The sequence below is a fragment of the Anticarsia gemmatalis genome, chromosome W (assembly GCF_050436995.1).
Source record: "Anticarsia gemmatalis isolate Benzon Research Colony breed Stoneville strain chromosome W, ilAntGemm2 primary, whole genome shotgun sequence".
Classification (NCBI taxonomy): Eukaryota; Metazoa; Arthropoda; class Insecta; order Lepidoptera; family Erebidae; genus Anticarsia; species Anticarsia gemmatalis.
The window spans coordinates 13,990,193-14,002,429 of NC_134775.1; the positions used below are offsets into that span (position 1 = coordinate 13,990,193).

The 12,237-nt window shown below is 38.2% G+C and overlaps 1 pseudogene; it reads right to left on the reverse strand.

The window, feature by feature from the left end:
* Positions 1-4,329: 4,329 nt before the first annotated feature.
* Positions 4,330-11,583, reverse strand: LOC142985990 (uncharacterized; annotated as a pseudogene).
* Positions 11,584-12,237: the final 654 nt, after the last annotated feature.

A 12,237-nucleotide genomic window follows, 5' to 3' on the forward strand; every position in this document is an offset into this window, starting at 1 on the left:
TACCTTAACATCGAACATTCATTCATTCAGAATATTAGAAAATAATTTTTGGTTTTCAAAACTTTAAATTCAAAGTTGATGTAAAAATCATTATGAAAATCTGTGATTTTTTACCAAGGTAGGTATAATAAGTATTTAACCAAAAATTATTTTCTAATATTCTGAATGAATGAATGTTCGATGTTAAGGTAATATTGATATTACTATAATTTTTTGATAACTGTGTTATTATCAATGTGTAACCTTTTTTTACATTATTTATAATTAACAATTGTTATAGTACCTAATTAATATAAGTACAAATGTTGTCTAACTAATTTCAAAAATGATTATTAAAAAAATATGACAATTACCAATTTTGTTTCACTCAACAAACCAAATGTCCTGAAATTAGTTAATAAATGATAGTCACTCTTCGGCAAGTTTCTCAGATTTTGATAATCTAGTCAAACAGAAGGCTTAAAGGTATACGACTAAAACGAAACGAATGTAACTTTCATTTCATAGCTGTATCAGGTTTTACTGTACAAATTGGCATAAGATTTTAGGGAATATTACCGCTTTTAGGTGGCCGGGCTGAAATATAATTTCAAGTGATTATTCTTTCTAAATATTTATTATAATTTAAAATGAAAGCGTTACATGTATTCTATATCTCTATATCTCATTATGTACTGGTATTAGTTTTTGGTAGGTGTTGCAGTTTTACTGTTTTATATTAACGAAATAATTTCAACCCGGCCACCTGCAACCGCTAATATTTCGTATGGTATTGCATTTTAGGATTCGATTTTGTGTTACATATGCATAAATTATAGGGTACATTTCATCTGTAGCACAATATTGCCAGTATTTTTTGTAGATTAGTGGGAAACAAGGTGGCCGGGCTGAAAACGTCAGGCTGGCCCGGCCACTAAGAAGTGCACGTAATTTCTTTTAAAAAGAGTTACATTGAAAATGAAGGTGTTACATATATTAGTATACCCGGGTACATTGGATTGATAACAATCTCATTATTAAATTCCATGGGGCCGGGCCAGCCTGACGTACATGAGGAATTTACCTGCGAACATTGCAACGGAAGAGCCACTTTTTTGCATCTTAGCCGGACCTGGGACAATATACCGCAGTAAGACTTGGATAACTCTATCCAAATTATGAAAAATCGCTGCAGGACTGCTATAAATGTCATCGATGGCTTTATAATAGACTACTGATTTTTCACAAAACTGCTAAAAACAATAACTTTTCCTTATTTTTCACATTTTCTGAAGAAAAACATTCATTGTTAGTTTTACCATTATTTTTAATTTTTTTTTATTTAAGTATAACATTTTTTACGCAAAATAATTTGAGGTTTTTTTTATTTTGAAGTATAGTCAGATAAATGGGCTTTATAAAAATATATACATGTTGCATGTTATCTTTAATAAATTTTGAGATAATTGAGTAAATACAAAATATCCCTAGGCAGTGTTCATGTGTGTAACTATATAAACTATACCTAGTCGGGTCATAAGTTCTGTCACATTTTTATTGTGAAATAATTGAGACATGTTTGTTTTTAGAATAATCATTTATACACTCGCGTGCAAGTAAATCGACTCAAGCTTCAAGTGCGCATAAAAAGTGATATAACTTAAAAATGCCTTATTATACCTCTATATAATGTTTTACATAATTAAAGCCTAGTAATTAAGTTCCATGAAAATCGATTCAGTAATTTAGTAAAAAAGGTTAATGCCAATGATAATGTAAAAAATGTTGAAAATTCATACAATTTCAGGACGGGGTTATTGTGTTTAAATGAAACAAAATGTGCGTAAGATATCAATCAATCAATCAATCAATCAATCAAATTCTTTATTGCATAAAACATGGTAACAAGATGTTCAATAAAAAGTTATGTACAGCATGTTTTGCCGTTTTTACCGGCGCGCAAAAAATATTACATGTCATTACTATCAATTTAAGTAAAATCATATCAATTTTCATAAATAGAGATTAAGAACAATAAAATTAAATGTCATTTCTTTTTCAAAAAGAGCAAAAAAAAAAAAAAAATTATATGTCATTACAATAAAGTCGTATTAATTATAATAATTATAAATGAAGAGCAATAAATATTAAATGTCAAAATTATTTTCATTTAGGAATTCATGTATACTATAATAACATTTATTTGTCAGAATTGTTTTCAATTTATGTTTAAATACTTTTACATTACATTTTTTTATATCATTAGGAAGGATAAAAAAATTATTCGTGTCAATATTTGGTATTTCCTCCTCTAGCTCTGATCACTGCTCTCATGCGATTCTTCATCGACCTTATCAACTTTTTAATGGATGATTGTGGTATTCGACCCCACTCTTCTACCAACGCAGTCTTGAGCTCATTGATGTTTGTCGGAGCTGGATTCCTCGCTCTAACTTTCCTTTTGAGCTCGTCCCATATGTGCTCAATGGGATTTAAATCGGGGCTGAGCGGTGGCCAATGCATAGTGTGAATTCCAACTTCGTTCAGGAAATCACGTGTGGCCCGAGCAGTGTGACATCGGGCAATGTCATGCATCAAGATAAAATTTTCTCCAATAAAGCCTTGATAAGGGACAACTTGATCCAGTAGAAAATTTTCAATGTAACGATCACTGGTCAGACCTCCTCCCCGGCCTCCCCCAGGAACGAAAACAAGCTCCGTTTTGCCTTCTAAGGAAATTCCGGCCCACATCATGCAAGATCCGCCACCATATGCAACGGTTTCCACAAAGCAGCACTGTGAAAACCGTTCACCGGGACGACGGTATACCCGACCTCTCCTGTCGCTGCCATGGAGACACATCCTCGTCTCATCTGTGAACAGGACTGACTGCCATTGCTCTATGCTCCAATCCAAATGCTCTCGAGCAAAGTGAAGCCGTGCTTGACGATGAGCTGTGGTCAACTTCGGGCCTGTAGCGGGTCTTTTCGGAGTAAGGTTAGCTTCTTTCAACCTTCTTCTAAATGTCCACTGACGAGAAAGGTCGAGACCAAAAACCCGTCGTCATGCTCCGAGGTGCACCGGCGTCGGCTGGTATTAGGCCTCCGAGTGAAGGCACCAGTCTGTTGAAACCTTCTGTATACTCTCGAGACAGCGGACTGACTCATATTCAAACGACGAGCGACTTCTCGCTGGTTCAACCCTTCTTGCAATAGGGCAACGACTTGAGCGGTTTCTTCAGGTGTTGTATCCATAATTTTCTTCAAATGACGGCTTTAATTTGCAGAGATGTGTTCAGGTCAACGTCCAATGAGCGACTGATAAGAAAAAACGATTACAGAGGGTTTTTATAGGGGGGGAGGGGGTTGTTTCGGCAAGTACCTGTGTCGCATAGGCCGCGAGCAGACGCCCAGGTGCCATCATTGTGGTGACTGCCCCGATACGGCGCTGCATACGCTGGCACACTGCCAGGCGTGGTCGTCGCAGCGCCGTCAACTGACCGGGGTGGTCGGGAGCGACCTCTCGCTCTCGACTGTGGTTCTGTCCATGGTCGGGAGCGAGGCAGCGTGGTCGGCCGTCGCCTCATTCTGTGAAGAGGTCATTTCCCTCAAAGAGGCGGCGGAACGGGAGCGAGAAATCAACGCTCCCCTCCCTTCCCGCGCAAGACGCACTGGGCGTCGTAGGCGCCGGGATGATCTCCGGCCCCCGTGACGCGGACCTGTGGGCGGCGGAGGCGGAACGCTCCGTCGCCTGGACAGGGAACAGGTCCGAGAGGTGGGGAGTGCGCTGTGTGTTCCTGGCGCACCCCCGTGAAGTGGAGAGTTAGGGGGGGGGCAATCCTCATGCCCGCCCCCGCTCGAAGTAGGGCCCGCATTCAAAGCGGGCCGTCACCGGCTGGGACGCGGAGTATCCGATTGGAGGTACCGCGTCCTGGCCACGTTATGGTGACTGTAGAAGGAACACCGTCAGGTTTTTAGTCGGTATGCCCATGTTAGCCGGAACGCCTTGCCGGCGGGAGAGCCCGACAGACCCCCGCTTTCCTCCCTGGGGCGGGACATGCAGTAATGCATTTTCCTGACGCAAAAAAAAAAAAAAAAAAAAGCAGTTCACGGGAGGTTGCGTTCAGTTGCATTCTAAGTACAAGTGTTTATTTAAATTACTGATATTATGCTACCATTTGAAAGCCTAATTACTAGGCTTTAATTATGTAAAACATTATATAGAGTTAAAATAAGTATTTTTTTAGTTATATCATTTTTTATGCGCACTTGAGACTTGAGTCGATTTACTTGCACACGAGTGTATATCAAAAGAAACGTAATAAAACATGGATTCTTATTTTAATTACTATTATTCAAAATGAGCTCCGCGATTTTGTACACAAGCCTTCAACCTGCGCGGCCAGTCGTCTACAGCAGCACGCACGAGGTCCATGTCAATATCGCCGGCTGCTTTGATCAAGGATGCCTCGAGTGACTCCACATTAGGATGGCGTGTTGAGCGGGCCTTTTCCTCTAAGTGTTGCCATATTTTGTAATCCAACGGATTTAAGTCTGGACTGGAGGAGGGCCAGTCTTCGTGCCGGATGAAGTCAATTTCGCGCGCTGCTAGCCAGTCTTGCGTGCTTTTCGCTCTATGAGCTGGTGCAGAATCTGTCTGGAATACCCAGGGTCTGTTATTGAACATTGTATGAGAAACTGGTTCCACAAGGTTCGCCAGGACTGTATTTTGATACACAATCGCGTTATTTTTACGCCTTTCTCACAAAAATGTACCTCAGTTAAGCCCAAATATGAGATTCCTAGCCAAACCATGAGTGAGGGTGGAAAATGTCCTTGCTGGACACGCGGAATACGCTTGCTGGCCTCTTCACTGCTGTGGGCGTACACCTTATCATTTTGTTTATTGTATCTCTCCTCCACGGTAAATTTTTTTTCGTCCGAAAAGAGAATTTGACGATGCTTTTTTCCCGCGTACCGCTTCAACAAAACGCGGGATCTCTTCAGTCTCATGTCCATTAGACGCGCATCTAAGCGATGCCCTGTTTTTCTGCGATAGGCTCGTAGCCCTAGGTCTTCATTCAGCACCCTTTTGACCGTGGTTCTGCTTAACCCCATTTGAAGGACCAACAGTTTCTGCTTGCGTATGGGATTTCTTTGGATTCACGCCTTCACATCTTTTATCACTGCTGGCGTCCTAACAGAGCGAGGGCGACCACTTCTTTTTCTATCTTCCAAACTTGAGTCCTCATTATAACGTTTGATGGTACGATAAATTAATCTTTTGGTTAAATTCAAATTTTTTAGTATATCAAAAATCTGAGTTGGCGCGTAACCACATCGATGTAGCGCGATAACCGCGACACGGTCTTCTTTAAGCGTCCACTCCATATTTTAAAATACGCCAAATATGAAAAATACACATTCTTATTTTCGCAAAAGATTCTAAATTTAAAATTAAGGAACATTTTTGTGGCCAGCATTCCATAATTGAAAAGTTTTTATTGTGTGACAGAACTTATGACCTGACTAGGTACTTGTTTACCTATTAAGTTAACATTTACTATTATATGACATCAATCAACTTTAATAAAATTTTAATCAAAAACAAAAAAATATATCTATTAAATATCCGTAATTACCCTTAGCTCTTAAAGTCGACAGATGCTCACTGTCGGCATTCTCACCACAAATGAATTGAAATTCATATTGTAACGAGCCTGCAACTGCTCGACCTTCAGATTGAATTTGGTTTTCAGTCGGACGTACTCTACAATGTTTTCGGCCTTTGTAGAGTAGTGCAGGTGAGACAGACAACAGCGTCGTAGGGACGGCTGGACGCAGCAGATGGCTCGGTCCTGTCGGTGCAGTACCGCACTGATTGCGTCGAGATGGCTTCCTCTTTTTCTTCTCCACCTTGATGAAGCCATCCTTTTCGCACGAAGCCTCGTTCTTCTCACCCTGATGCGGATTGACGTCAGATTTGATAGTAATCTTCTTATCCCCTTTCTGTCGGTACTGTGGTGGTTGTCCAGGCTGGCGGCAACGGCCGCGTGTGCGCACGTGTCAGTGCCTCGACCAATGTTGTTGGGGGGACAGAGAGGGCGGCGGGGCGCGGTGCGACGCAAGCGGTTTCGGCAGCTAGCGACGACTTTGGACTCGCCGATTCCAAACTACCGAGGGATGCGTTTTGCGCCCCGCGACGTGTGTTGTCGTTGCAGTTTTCGGGTGACTTACATGACGAAACAGCGCCACGTAACTGCGCCATCTCCTCCCGCAATTCACCGAATGTGTTATTGGACACCTCCAGCTTCGACTGCATCTCAGCCAGACTCGACTTTATTTATTTGATTTATTTATTTGGTTAACCAACAATTGTAAACACTTTTACATTATTAGGACTTACTGACTAGAAATACATGATTTAGTGTAACAATTAATTATAGGTTAACTCCTCATGCATAGGATACGGTGTGCTAACATAAACTTACAATTCAATTGCAATATAATATAAAGTGAAACATCAAGTGGCAAAATTAAAATAATTAAAAATTATAATAAAACACATAAAACATAATTAATTATCAATTCAGCTTATATTAGATTATTACCTTAAAATAAAATAAAATAAAATTAAATTAGGAATAATTAATTGGAATTATGAAATAAGCCATATTATACAATAATCAAAAATTACATAATAAATGAGAAAAAAGGGTTCCTATGTCACAATACAAAATAATAATAATACATTATAAAAAAAAAAGTAAACAAGACTCGCATTTAATTAAATTTAAAAATAGAGTTTAACATGAATAAATACATAAATTAAATTACTTGAGATTTTTACTGAAGCTTCTGTATATTTTGCCTAAGCTGTCTAGGTGGATATCAATTAAATCACTGCATTCATTTAGTGTTTTAGCCATACGAACTACAGGTGAGTTTGCTCCAAGGACCGTTCTCCTAAGGGGTGGACATACAGGAGTTATGCTATGTCTTGGGTATCTTGCTGGTACACGAAACCTAAAGAGACTTAGCAACTTAGGGCAGTCTATTTTATTTTTCAGGATCTTGCACGCAAACATTCCATCATTTATTTGTCTCCGTACCGATAAAGATTGCATTCTGAAATATTGCAGACGTGAGATGAAGGAAGGCAGTTGTTTGGCCTTATTTTCTTTAAATGCAAGGTGCCATAAGAAACGTTTCTGGACGCGCTCTAAACGTAATGTATGAGCTGCGTAGTGAGGTCTCCATACTACACTGCAATATTCCAGAATGCTGCGTACTAAACTATTAAAGAGCATGACTTTCGTGCCTATCCTATGAAATTCTTTAGTGTTTCGTAGTACAAAGCCCAACATTTTCGATGATCTTTTGATGATATTTTCTATATGTGGAAGAAAAGTTAATTTTTTATCGAACAGTACACCTAAGTCTCGAATAATTTGTTTTTCTTCGATTTTTTCGCCGAATATCTGATATTGCGTGTTTATAGGTTGTGTTTTCCTGGAAAATGTTACGTGACTACATTTTTTTGAGTTGAGTTCCATTTTATTGAGTAAGCACCATTCAATAACTCTATTTAGGTCATCTTGTAGTAACTCACTGTCATGTATGGACTCTATTTTTCTGGCAAATTTCAGATCATCCGCGTACAAGTGACACTCAGAGTAATGGAAGCAATAATCGGGCAGGTCATTAATGTACACATTAAATAAAATTGGTGCCAAATGTAAACCCTGTGGGGCACCAGATGTTATGCTATAATTTATAGAGCTAAAGCCATTTACAACAACGTAAAATTCCCGGGCAGTTAAATAAGACCTGAACCATTGCAACAGCGGTCCCGTTATACCATAAGCTGAAAGTTTGTAAATTAGAATATTGTGTGAAATTTTATCAAACGCCTTTGAGAAATCTGTGTAAATTACATCATATTGTTTATTAGCATCTAACGTTTGAATGACAACCTCTGTGAATGTTGTAAGATTTGAAGATGTGGATCTTGATGCAACAAAGCCATGTTGATTCTCACTGATGTACATGTTAAAGTGGCGTTGAATGTACGGACATATTAGTGCCTCAAAGATCTTTGCAAAGGTTGACAGAATCGATATGGGTCTGTAGTTGCAGACATCATCTCTCTTATCAGATTTGTATACGGGAACTACTTTAGCTTTTTTCCATTCTATTGGGAATGTGCCTGAAGCCAGAGATACGTTATATATCTCCAATAGCGGCTGAGTTAGCTCTAATGCACAAGTAGAGATAAAATACGGTGGGATACCATCGGGACCGGCTCCTTTCTTTATGTCTAAAGTTTGTAGCTTTTTGAGTAATGTTCCATATTTAAAAACAGGGTACGTCAAACATTGACTGTTATTTTTTAATAAATTTAATATTGGAGAAGAGTTGCGATAATTACCGTCCACTTCATCATCACCATCCCTATAAACAGACGAGAAGAAGTTCGCAAAAAGATCACAAATTGTTGATGGATTTGATGTTATAGTCTGTCCGTCCGTACTCATAGTTAGTGGATAAGTACTATGGCCACCGCGTTTGCTTTTTACATGCGTCCAAAATAATTTGGGATTATTAATGATCTCCCTTTCTAGGTCTTTCATGTAACTACGGTATAGGTCTTTTGCCATGTTTTGACATCTTTTACTTAGAACTCTAAGCTCTATTTTGTCCATAGGATTTTTGTATTTATTGTAACGTAGTCTAAGTTTATTCTTTTCTTTTAGCGATCTAATAATGGATTTGTTGAACCAAGGGGGGTACCGACCGTCTTTCATTTTCCATTTTGGAACATATTTATTTATGGCTGTGGTGAGAATACCATAAAAAAACCTTCAACATGTCGTTGACATTTTTTTTATCTCCAAAGAGATGATCCCAGTCTTGTTCTTTTATGTATTTTTTTATTTCCATATAATTAGCCTTATAAAAGTTTGGTCTATGTTATTTGTATTATAAGGGAGTTTGTAGTCTTTTACTAAGGATATAGGTATTTCAAGCGGAGGGTGAAATTTATCGACAGCGATCAATGGGCTCAAAGATTTGGTCACAGAACAAGACGTTAGCGTAGTTAAAACAAGATCCAAAATACGGCCAGAGTCATTAGTTATAGAACTGTGTTGAGTAAGGCTATTAACGTGTATGAATTCTAATAGGCTTTCACATATACCGGGTAATGAACTATTAACGTCGCTTAGATTCCAGTTAATTTTAGCCAGGTTAAAGTCACCTACGATACATATAGGCATATCAGTAGTTTCAAAAACATAGTTACAGTGTTCAATAAAATGCTCAAGCTTAGATTGACAGACAGGAGGTGGTAAATATACTGCACAGAGAGCCATCTGACAAGACGAATGTGTGGTAGAGATATCAATTGTGACCCAAAGATCTTCACAGTCACTTTGCCATCTATCAATTCGTGCGGAATTCATTTTTTTCGATATGGCTATAAGTACTCCACCGCCATCTTTACTACACTGGAATTTTGATGTCTCTCTATCTCTCCTGTAAACCACGTATCTACTATCAAATAGCTCACTGCTAAGTATGTTGTTATTTAGCCAAGTTTCAGATAAAACAAGAACATCATAATTCATACAGCATGGGTTAGTATAAAATGTATTTGTTTTGGTTCTTAGTCCTCTACAGTTTTGATAATAAATCTTTAAGCAGTTGAATTTTACAATAAAAGTAGACATTAAGCCATGCATAAATATACCTATCATTAAAATGAAAATTAAACAAGTTTGCTTAGGCAATCAATGCTTCTAATTAGTATATATGCAGCGCTATCTGTTTTTCTCACAAATATATGACCATTTCTTACCCATACATATTTATAATTCTTTTCTTTGGCTTTTATCCTAGTAGCAGCATGAAGAGATTTATTCGCTGGCGAGAGGTGTTCAACGACATATACTGGAGATGTACGACCAGCCAAACCCAGGTGTCCGCAGTTGAGTTTATTCTGAGGATTATCTCGGTTGTATTTGATAACCGATGCTAGGAGTTGATCTCGTAACCTTGGTGACCTTAGTTGAATAATTATGGATCGGGGCCGCACGCTGAATGTATTCAACTTAGTAATACGTGTACAGTGTAAGATGTCGTTCTCTTGTATCTCACAGCCTACCGCTCGTCCAAGTTGTGTGACTATTATAAATTTTCGTTCTTGTTTTCTGGCAGACATTGTAGTTCTAAATTATTAGATCGAGTTTGCTGTTCGATGTTATTAATTCGCAGATGAAGATCTCCAATTGTGGTTTTCAGCTCAAGATTTTCAGACTGCAATTTTCGAACCGTTTCGCAAGCTACGCGTTGTTGTTTTTCAATCTCTTCAAATTTATCATTTATAAAGGTCATGGAGGCAACTATATCTCTCACTTCTTTCTTAAGGGGTTCCAATTCATGATTTATTGTGGAAATCATATTTTTGTTAAACTCTTTCAACATTTCGTGAAACTCTGTTTTGATTATCTCTTGGATCATAGTTCGAATCTCTTCTCTATCACACGAAAACTGTGAAGGAGGGGCTACGGTGTCCACCGCTTGTCTCTTACTGCCTCTCTTCATAGATATATTCCTAATAGGAGTTGAGTCCTTTCTAGAGGTTTTAGGACCACAGTTCAAGCAATTATGGCATTTCCAAGCATTCCGAGTACTAGATTTATTGGGTGAATCCTTCAGAGACAGACAGGCGTAATGATATGATTTTCCACACGTTGTACACTTTATGGATTTCTCCTCTATATCTGTATCATTGTTACAGCAGCCCAGTTGGATAGGATCACCGGCCATTATAATTTATATATTTTTTTTTTTTCCTTTTTGTTACAAAAAATATAAAAAAATTACAGAAATATATATTCTTCTAATATTATATTTTTTGTTATGGAATAGTACAAAAAAACAGTTCTTTCAATAAACTGCGGCAGAAAACATTTCAAAAAGAAAGTCTTTACTTGAGATTTGAATCCGCTGCACTTTCACACTAGCGGCGTGTATTACTCCATTCGACCACAAGTGCTGGTAAGTAATACTGCGAAATTAGCGATAAGTACTGGCTTCTGAATTATTGTACTCAATAGATAGGTGTAGGTATTTGTGTTCAATCCACTATCTTTTGTTCGCACTAATGGGTCCAAAGTTCACTTTGCGCAAAAGTTTTGAATATTATGGCGACCGTTTCAATGTTTATTGATGTTTTTTGTCTCTATAACTTAGTTAAGAACGTGATGTCCTTTAACAGCCTGATAACGTCGACGTGATCTAATGTGACAGGTGGGAGCTTAAGCAGCGTCTTCGCCACAAAAGTCAGCACGTCGCCCGGATCCATTACCTTCAGCAAGGCGATGATATCTTGCACACTCTTCTCCGTGCCATCTCTTTTACGGGACGGCATCTGGTTAAGCTTGCCAAGGAACTGGTATAACAATCTCTTGGCGCTGCTGATGTCCTCTTCTTTAAAATTAGACTTGCAGATCTGCATCACGCTGACCTCGTCCATTGTGTCAATGGCATTTTGAATGAATGCCAACAACTCATTAGCTATAAGTTGGGAACTCATAACCATGACTACGTGCAACGGCTACGGCCGCGCAAAACACGAATGTGAATAATGTTCAAAGCCTACTAATGCACGTCCGTATTTGAGCGCGCATCGAACAAGACAAATTGTAAATGAATGACATTTTGCCACAGGAAATAAGTTAGTGGGTTTGCATTTATTCAATAACCTTTGTAAAAATCATTTCATGTTCTGAAATGATTCATTTCATTATAATTTGAATAATTAAGCTACTTAGAAAACATTGTTAAAATAAATGAATTAACTTTGCCGCCCCTAGGTCACAGAAGTGGGTACACGTGACGTATGCACTCATTTATTTAAGACCCAACGCTACAGAGCTCGAGACACTTTTGCGTCGAGCGATCAATGCGATGCAATTGTATTTTTTTTTTGAATCATTTATTCATATAATACAAAATAGTGTTTTATATGTATTCTCCTCGCCAAGCTCGTTTACATTATGTTATTATGTATATGTATGCATGCATTATGTTTGAAAATAGAAGAAATTAATAAGGTTCTTATATCTAAATATTAAAGTTACTCATAAATACAATTAAACAAACATTACAATCAAAGCTTTCTTTCTCTTTCTATCATTAATTTGCTCACGGCCATGAACTTCACTAATAGTGACGTCTCTATTGCCTAGCAATA